This window comes from Bidens hawaiensis, unplaced genomic scaffold (assembly GCF_021521415.1).
Source record: "Bidens hawaiensis isolate Kalapana, Puna unplaced genomic scaffold, B.hawaiensis_p1.1 tig00033542_1, whole genome shotgun sequence".
Lineage (NCBI taxonomy): Eukaryota > Viridiplantae > Streptophyta > Magnoliopsida > Asterales > Asteraceae > Bidens > Bidens hawaiensis.
In genome coordinates, this window is record NW_027495758.1 from 153,071 (window position 1) to 162,958 (window position 9,888).

General features: G+C 33.5%; 2 pseudogenes across 1 annotated transcript; both read left to right on the plus strand.

The window, feature by feature from the left end:
- Positions 1–922: 922 nt before the first annotated feature.
- Positions 923–5,588, plus strand: LOC143585044 (DNA (cytosine-5)-methyltransferase CMT2-like; annotated as a pseudogene). Its single transcript, XR_013144483.1, has 20 exons — positions 923–1,142; positions 1,792–1,855; positions 1,907–2,012; positions 2,082–2,186; positions 2,276–2,395; positions 2,475–2,562; positions 2,636–2,844; positions 2,920–2,985; positions 3,072–3,373; positions 3,436–3,502; positions 3,576–3,905; positions 4,004–4,072; positions 4,141–4,227; positions 4,296–4,383; positions 4,466–4,587; positions 4,657–4,755; positions 4,835–4,872; positions 4,941–5,016; positions 5,100–5,203; positions 5,274–5,588. The product of XR_013144483.1 is annotated as a DNA (cytosine-5)-methyltransferase CMT2-like (transcript).
- On the plus strand, positions 5,495–9,159 carry LOC143585045 (early nodulin-like protein 3 pseudogene; annotated as a pseudogene).
- The last annotated feature ends 729 nt before the right edge of the window (positions 9,160–9,888 follow it).

Here is a 9,888-nt window from a genome sequence, read left to right on the forward strand (position 1 = left end):
TATACTTAAAATGTAATCTCGGGTTAAAATAAAAGAAAGTGTTAATTACATTCGTGAGTTAGATAGGAAGGAAAAGACAGGAAAAAAAATTGTAACTTTACAATTATGTCATCATTCTTGAGCTAGATAGAAATAAAAAGATATAGGTAAATTAGTAATATTATACAAGGCTATAAACTTTTCCTTCATAATCAGACCATATTTGGCTGAAAAGTTTTGGAGGGAAAAAAAACCCTATAACATTGCATTTTTAGGTTTAAAATATAAGAAAAAAAATGACAAGATTGGATAGGGGAAGAAAGGAAAAAGAAATTATACATTTAAAAGACATTATCAAGTTAAAACAAAAGAATATAAAAAAAAGTGTTAATTACATTCTTGAGTTAGATGAGAAGGAAAAGATAAGGTAAATTAGTAATATTGTAATGGGATATAAAATTTCCTTCAGAATCAAGCTATATTTGACTGGAAAGTTTTGAAGGAAAAAAACCCCAATTTTTCTTTCCATTCTCTTTATTTTCTTTTAATAAAAAAACTTAAGAATGAAAAAAGAAATTTTATTATCTTTTTATTTCCAAACCCTTAAATAAAAAAACTCAAGATGTTAAAGAAGATTTAAAAATAAAAAAAGATTTTTTTTTTATCAAAATTTTTTATTTTTTAAACCCTTAAGTTAAAAAAATTTTAAAAAAAAATTTCTTTTTCAAACCTTTAAATAAAAAACTGAGTAGCAGTGTGGTGGATATTATGAAAATCGATTAACCAAATTCTCTGATTTTTCAACCACTGAAAGGTCATTTACCGTCTACCACTAGTGCTCTGCTGTAGAGTAGAGTCCTGACGTCACTGACACTTGTCATATACATTTCCCATAATACCCTTTCATTTCACCTTTTCTTTTTCTTTCCATACTCCACCGGAGATGGTGGTTAGTAATAACAGTGACGCCACCGCCGGTGAGGGTTTCACTTCCCATTCCGATCAAATTTCACGCAGACGTTCCCTCAGATCCTCTGATCATAACAAACCTCCGGCCAAGAAGAAGCCTAGAGCTATGTCATCTTCCGGCAATGACGTCATTTTAATCGGAGAGCCAGTTCCTGACGTCGAGGCTCGACGGAGATGGCCGTGGCGGTACGATTGTGAGGTATGAGTTTGTTATTTGTACAATCAGGGCAAGAATCCCAAATTCAACTTACTACACTCCTGTTTCTTTTTGGTTGGGTGTGCATCGGTCCGAATGGGTTGGTTAAATCATTTTGTTAGTTAGTAATTAAATGTTTTATTATACATTAAGGCAAATAAATTGAGTTAAGTATTTATTAAATTCTTGTAAATTACTAAAGCTAAAAATTAAATAAAGGAAATCTAGAAATACGGTTCAGTTAGGTCTTTTGGTTTTTATTACATGCAAAATTAAATCAAAAATTCAAAACCGAACCGTAAATTTGTTTTTACAAAAACATAAAATCAAACCGTCCTTTTTTTTTTGTTTTGTTTTTGTTTCTGTTTCGTTTGGTTTTGTCGGTTTCGGATCGGTTTTTCGGTTTTATGCCACCCCTACTTTTTGGTACTTGGAGTCTACGATTACACGCTCAATTGTTCTTTATCAACTCCCTTCATCTTCAATGACCAAGATGATGTGATTTTGTTAGTCTTGCGTGATTAATTTCTTCAGAAATCTAAAATGAATCATTGATAAGTACTAGCTGCTGCAGTTTAACTAAAGTTCTGTTTTGTTTACTTGTAACGATTAATCTGGTTAATTGACACATGTCTGGGATCATGCAGGGACTCAAAAGGAACGGTTTTGGCCCAAAAACCAAGTTACTAATCAACTAATCACTCTAGTCATGTAAATAATCTCATTTTCAGACATGTTGATTGATTTTTTATAATGATGAAGGGACAATGACGACGATGACATGCTGGTTTTAAATGTGAAATGTCATTATTTACAAGCTAACATCGAGAGCCATGTCTTCGATCTTGGTGATTGTGCAATCGTGAAGGTAACGCTTACCTTCTTCTTCTTCCACTTATATAGTTTTATAAAATGATTTATTAGTATTATCTTTCAGGGTGAAGGAGATCATGATCATGTCGGTAGGATACTTGAGTTTTTCAAAACAAATGATGATGAAGACTTTTTTCGAGTTCAATGGTTTTTCAGAGCTGAAGATACGGTGAAGATACTTCGAATTCATTTCCTATATATTTTATGCTAAATTAGTGACTGTAACAAGTAAAGTGACTTCTTTCACATTTTATTCAGGTAATAAAGGATGCAGCCTCATCTAATGACAAGAGGCGGCTGTTCTATTCCACCTTAACGAATGACAATGCATTAGATTGCATTATCTCAAAAGTCAAAGTAGTCAAAGTACAACCTGGTGTATGTTCAACCCTTTTACTTGACTTATTTTTTCCCAGTATATTCTCTGGTAGTGGTTTCATATCTTGTTATTTGGCAGGTAAAGTTGAAGTATATTCCCACATGTGATTATTATTATGACATGATTTACAACATAGATTACTCCACATTTTCTACAATAAAAGACGGTAAGCGGTCCTGATTTTATTTCACACTTTTAGATTCAACCTGAATTCCATCCTTCATTTTTGTATATTGCAGATTTATCTTCAAATAACTGCTATTTGTCCTCATGTGACAATAAGGAGAAAATCAACAGTAATGGAAGCATTGACAATAATTCAACAACAATAACTAACCTTAAACTACAAAAGCTAGAATTGACTGTATTAGATATGTACTCCGGGTGCGGTGGAATGTCAACAGGATTGCGTTTTGGAGCAAAATTATCCGGCGTAGATCTATCCACAGTAAGATTTGACACATTAATTTTGTTTTATTCCAATCTGCCATAATATCTATAAGGAAATTATCAATGTTCATAGAAATGGGCAGTAGATGCAAATGAAGATGCGTGCGAAAGCTTGAGGTTAAACCATCCAGAGACACAAGTCAGTAACATACTAACATTTCATATTTTCTGAATTAGTTTTCATGAAATCATTTTCATTTACTGACTGACATTCTTGTTTTACAGATAAGAAATGAATCTGCTAGTGATTTTCTAGATCTTATAAAGGAGTGGGACAAGCTCTGCAAGAAGTATCCAGTCGAGAAGAAAACGCAACGTCACAGTACCATGTTGGTTGAATCATCGGATAATGTCATACCCTCAAAAGAACGTAATAGTGTTCCCAAAGGTGAGTATGAAGTTGAAAAACTGGTTGATGTATGTTACAGTGAACTCAATCGAACTAGTAAGCGTGGCCTCAAATTTAAGGTTCGTTGGGTTGGATATGGCCCAAGTGATGATACATGGGAGCCAATTGAGGAGTTAAGGTAATGTTTATTATATTCAATTATGTTAACATACTATTCATACTTATTCATTTTCTGCTCAGTAAATGCAACGACAAGATCCGTGAGTTTGTCCAGAAGGGAATCAAGGAAAACATATTGCCTCGCCAGGTATGATTTTATGGTAACAATTTTTTAATGGTAATGGAAAATGAAAATAGTTATTATTGTGTTTATGTTACAGGGTGATGTTAGTTTGATTTGCGGTGGTCCTCCATGTCAAGGAATAAGTGGTTATAATCGCCATAGAAATATGGAATCGCCTTTGGATGATGAAAGGAATTACCAAATTGTGGTGTTCATGGAAATTATTAACTTTTTGAAACCGAAGTACATCCTGATGGAAAATGTGGTTGACATTTTGAGGCTTGCAAATGGTTGCCTGGCAAGATATGCAATAAGTTGTTTGGTTCGTGATTATTATCAAGTAAGGCTCGGGATTATGGCAGCTGGTTGTTATGGTCTCCCCCAATTCCGTTTGCGTGTGTTCTTGTGGGGCGCTCATGCTGACGATGCAAGTATTTATATATATTTTTAATCTTTTTCTTACCATAAACTAAAAGATTTTTACTTTTCATGATTCTTTTTTTACGATAACTATCTACCATGCAGAATTTGCCACCGTTTCCACTTCCTACTCATGATGTGGTCTTCAAATACGGGGGAGCAAGTGGGTTTGAGGTGTGAATTGTTTGTTCATCATTTATACTTCAAGATTATTATTTTACTAATTTGTTTCTAAATCACAGCGTAATATTGTTGCTTATGATGAAGGGCAATTACCTAAGCTTGAGAAATGCATTTATCTTAAAGATGCCATATCCGATCTTCCACCGGTCTCTCTCTCTCTGGACACACATACAAACGGTTGCTTGCATACTAATATTTAACCTATTTCATGAAGGTAACAAACAGTGAAATTCGTGATAAGATGAGGTACACGAGTCCTCCAGAAACCGAGTTCCAAAAGTTTATTAGAGCGACCAAGTCAGGTTAATTCAGAAATCTTTTTCTTGGTTATGTGCATTATTAGGAAATTTGATGGGAAATTTACCTTTTACTTGTGACCTTTAGATATGGATGGAATTGTTTCTGGAAGTTTGAGTGGAGTAGAGAAGCGCTTTCTACATGATCACCGGCCTTTACCGTTAAACGAGGATGACTATTTACGAGTTTGCCGAGTCCCAAAAAGAAAGGTCAAATGTTTATTTACACTTCTAACTTGGTTTCATGCTTTATTTTTCCTAAAATCTCATTTATTTCAGGGGGCTAATTTTAGAGATCTCCCCGGTATTGTTTTTGATGATAATAATACTGTAAGCAGGACATCTGAGCCGGAACTGATGCAATCTGGAAAACATTGGGTAAGTGTAATGTGGACTGCAATTTCTGCCAAAGTCATGAAAAGAACATGTGAATTATTTTTTTAATTTATACATGTAGGTACCAGATTATGCGTTAAATTTTTAGGATAATAAAAGGCAAGTGATTTTCTCTACCTTTTGTTTTTAATTATAAAATCTTGTTCCATTCATGATCTCTTATGAAATACCAGATCTTTTGCACGCTTATGGTGGGATGAGACGGTTTCCACAGTACTTTGTACACCAAATTTCCGTGCTGAGGTATCTTTACTGTAACCATGGCATTGCCACATCCATTTTTAGGGGGGTCTTTTAACTTCTGAGTTGTATTTATAATTTATCAGGCAATGTTACATCCAGAACAAGATAGGGTCCTAACTATTCGTGAGAATGCAAGATTGCAAGGGTTTCCCGACTATTATGCATTAAGTGGTAGTGTGAAAGAAAGGTATGTCTCGGTTATTAACTTATTATCAAGCAGAGGGATCATTTTTTAATTTTTTTATTGCTTATTGAAGATACCGGCAAGTGGGTAACGCTGTAGCGGTTCCAGTGGGACGTGCATTGGGTTATACATTGGGAATGGCACTGCAAAAGTTGACAGGAGATGAACTTCTCATCACTCTTCCACCAAAGTTTGCACATTCTACAACTGTTGACTTGTTGCAGGCCAGATTAGCAACCGACTCTTAATCACCCTCATTTTGGTTCTATAGATTGGAAATTTTGTATCTATAATATGGTATCTGTTTTGTGCTATGGTATGTATTGGGCTGCCTAGATGGAGGCTTCTTCCATTGACCATGTTAAACTCATTAGTCACTAGTGGCTTTCATTTTGAGATTTATATATACATAGTGCTTATTACATAAGAGTTAAAACAGTGAGATAAGCAGCTACAAAATCGCTTTATGTATTATAGTTAAAGAAAAAGTTAAGTGTTTATTTGGCCCCCATAACTCTCTATTTAAAGTTGGTTGATTATGCATTATGCTTACATGTATATGCATAATATTTGAGAAGGATCAAATAAAAAAGGGTGAGTGATATAGTGCTTGAATGCACTTTTGGATGCTTTGAGCATCCGGAGCAGACTTGCTGGAAACAGTCCAAAAACAACACCGGAACACGAACATATACTGATTATGTTCTTTACATACGAACACTCTGTTTTAAAGAAGCTTTTTATTATTATTATTAGTATTATTATTATTATTAGTAGTAGTAGTAGTAGTAGTAGTAGTAGTAGTAGTAGAACTAATGGTATAGGTTCAAATTTTGAACTGAGTTTGGTGAATTGAAAAGCCACTACGAATTATGATATGTTAGTGATTTTAGTGTCATCGATGCCGTTTGGTATAATTTAATTTACTTAAACGCAACAGAGAAAGATGAATTAACTTTATATGAGTTAGGAAGTGTAATGTATATGCTCTTTCAAGACAATTCTGATTTCGGGCACCTGGGAACCTATTGGGCCATAGGAAGTAAAGCCTATAAACCATTGGGGTCCCAAGGAGGCACCACTCTTTGGTGGGGTCCGAGGGGTTATGAGCTCATGGTTTAGATTTGCATGGTTGATGAAAAGTTGCATGGAAATGGTCTTTAATTGATCATCATTGGTAACTTGTAAGTTACTACTGACCGGTAATAACTTAGCTCTAAAATAACTATACTTAGAAGCAAATTCGCTACTCGTTAGTAGCAAATTAGTCATTAATGCAAAGGTACTTCTTACCAGTAATTTAGCTTTATATAACTATACCTATCGGCAAATATGCACAATAGTAACTGAGATAAGTGGTAACTTTATGATGAAATATCTATCAAGGTAACACAACTGATAAGTGTAAGAAGTTGTGACCACTAACTATTGTACATTTCAAGAAGAGTTGCCTATGTTACAACTTAATTGTTGTGATGGCTCAGTCCTTACCTATAGAAGGGAGTTGCTTGATCTGTTTAAACAAATGATTTTTAGAACTTTGTTTTTCACACATAATACGTTGCACTTCTTTGCAAAACTTTATGTATTATCCCTTTATGGATTTTTTACACTCGAAGAACGTTAACATGATAATGATATAATGCACGGTTGAAAATAGCTATCCAAGGATATTAGGAATATGCAACCAACTCAATTGTAGATATTCTAAAGATCCATGATATATCCGTTTAGGGCCTTACTGATATAGCAACTAGTTATGGTTAAATAGATTATAGATCGAAGATCATTGATGGCCTTACTGATGATCCGTGATCAAAAGATCATTAGTTATGGTTAAGTTATAGTCAATAATTTGTTACGTTAGCTAAAAACTAGTTATGGCTAAGTTAGGAGTCAATAATCTGTTAAATGTCTAGACTCAATTTAACTAATTTGTTAGTGACACTAATACACAAATTGAAAGTGCCGTAATAAACTCATACAAAATTACGAACCAAAGGAAAATCCAAACCTTGTATGTACACTTAAAAAACCGAAAATATTTATGATACAACTTACAAATCGACCAATTAAAACCGAAAGATGTGCACATACCGAAAAGTTTAACCACAACGTAATTTTCTTTTGTTAATTGGCTAATTGCATATTACTATGCACACACATATTGGGAAGCATTAGATTCATTAAACTCTTTTGACTCTGAAACTGAAACAACTAGATCATTATTATTATATAATATATATATTGGGAATGCATATTTACACAACCTATGTATAACTACCGGTTCGTATCTTTGCGTTACCGTCACTGTAACCATTAGTACACTTGTTTAAAATTAAAAAAAAAAAGAGAAAAAAAGAATAAATTAATACTCGATTATTTAATAAACTCTCTAAGATAATATTTTTTGCCGGTCCCGACTAGGGGATAAGGTGCTAAATTAATAATTCGCTAAAATTATAAGATAATACATTTTTGATAATTTCTTTAAACCCCATATAAAATATAAATTAATAATTCCTTGTATATAGCATATTACATGAATGATTTATAAAGGTTTCTTGAAAAATGACTCAATTGTCTTTTGTTTTTTGTTGAAATCAATTTCCCCTTGAATCTCGTCTCTAATTTTCCTTAGCATGGTAAGAACTTCTGGTGTTGTTTTCTCATAGCTCAACAAGAAATTGTTCAATGTGATTGCCGCTTTAATAGCTTCGTTTCGCGAAGGGGGCTCCATTGTAGAACTTTCATCATCTTCTTCATCGATATCATCTTTATTAATTCCAATAACGCTTTCAATAATTTCTTGGATCATTTTTCAATTCAACTTGGGAGATTGAAGGTTTCTTTCAAATTGGGCCGTTCATTTGATATACATGCATTGTATACAATAATTAAGTGGAAGCTTGAAAGGTGTTTGTAAACTAAGTATTCTACTATAAATTAATAAAATATTAATTAATATATAAATTAATAATTATTAATTTATCGATTAATTAATAACTCTTTTAATTAATAAATTTTGGTGGTCCCAAGTGTATTATTTTATAGAGTTTCTACTGTAGGTGGCAAAGATGGCTGGGTACATGACCCTCGTGAGAGCTACAATCACTGGGCTGAACGAAACCGGTTTCAAGTCAATGACACACTCGGTTACGAATCTTTCTTTTTTCTCTAATCACGCAAGCGTTATGACTCGGTTTTAGCCTAAAACCAACTCTTTAATTTTTGAAAACTATTCGGTTTTTGGCCTAAACTAATGAAACTGACTCTAAATTAATTAATAATAATTATTACTCATTTGGGTTAAAATATGTTAACTAAGTATTTAATAAATTTTTCTAAATTACTTAAATAAAAAAACTATAACCTCTGTTCGGGTGTTTTTAGTACAAACCAAACCAAACAATGTAAGTTCGGTTTTTACATTAACATAAAGCCAAACCGTCGATTTTTGTTTTGTTTTTTCGGTTTCATGCACATGTTTACAATTTGTTTGTGTTTTAATGTATTATTCTAATGCAGTTTTCAAGTACAAGAAAGGGTTGGATTCAGTTCTAGTAGTGACTGAAGAAGCTTACCACAAGTGCAACACAACAAACCCTATACAAACCCTAAATGACGAAAACCCTATATTCAAGTTCTCATGTTCGGGTCCGTTCTTCTTCATCAGCGGTCATGATGACAAATGCGAGAATGGCGAGAAGCTGATCGTCGTAGTTATGGCTGTCAGGCATCACAATATCGTGAACTCCACTACTACTGGTCCACCCACATCAGCACCAGCACCGGCATTGGCACCCGAGCTAGCGCCATCAGCAACGTTACAAACTGCTGATGGAAAGCTAGTACAGGCTCCGGCAACGGCTCCGTCGAATTCTGGTGTTGCTTTCATTGGCTCTGGAGGTTTTGTTGGATTGATTTGGTGTTTGGGGTTGAGTTTGATTTTGGTTTAGGGTTTCTGCTGTCAATTCATGGGTAGGATTTGGTTTTATTTTATGTTTTTAAGGTTGTAATCTTTCGGATTGTATCTCTTATAATTATTCAATTTGTTGGTTTTTTCTGTTCTAAGATTTATTGGTAATCCTTATCAAGATGATTGATGATGACGCTGTTTATGATATATATTTAGGTTGTGAGAAGTTGAACAACTAAATAATTTAGTTACGATGCTCTTTTCTATATTCAAATCACCTTATCACCTCATTAAAGGGGATGATTTTGTGAAGTTTTTTAACGGGGAAATACTAAAAAAACCCAACATATTTTCTGTTTTTTTAACAAAAGTCATTCATCTCAACTTTTGCATATAAACCCTTTACTTATTGAATTTGAATATAAAAGTCACTTATCTCAACTTTTGCATATAAAAGTCCCATCACTTGTTGAATTTGAACATAACCCTTAACTCAACTTTTGCACAAAAATTTCCCTCAACTCAACTTTTGCATATAAACCCTCTAGTAAACTGAAAAGGCAACTCACGATTATGAACACAAAACGAGCGATCGATTAATCTTTGTAACTTTAAATCGACACGAGGTATGTAATCGGAAAGTAAATCAATAAATAAACTTGAAATCGAACCACAAGAATGAACATATATCGCCGTTCATTATTCTTGTTTCTATCAACCATTATTTATTTTTGTAGATGTTTTTATAAAATGGTAATACCTAATTGAT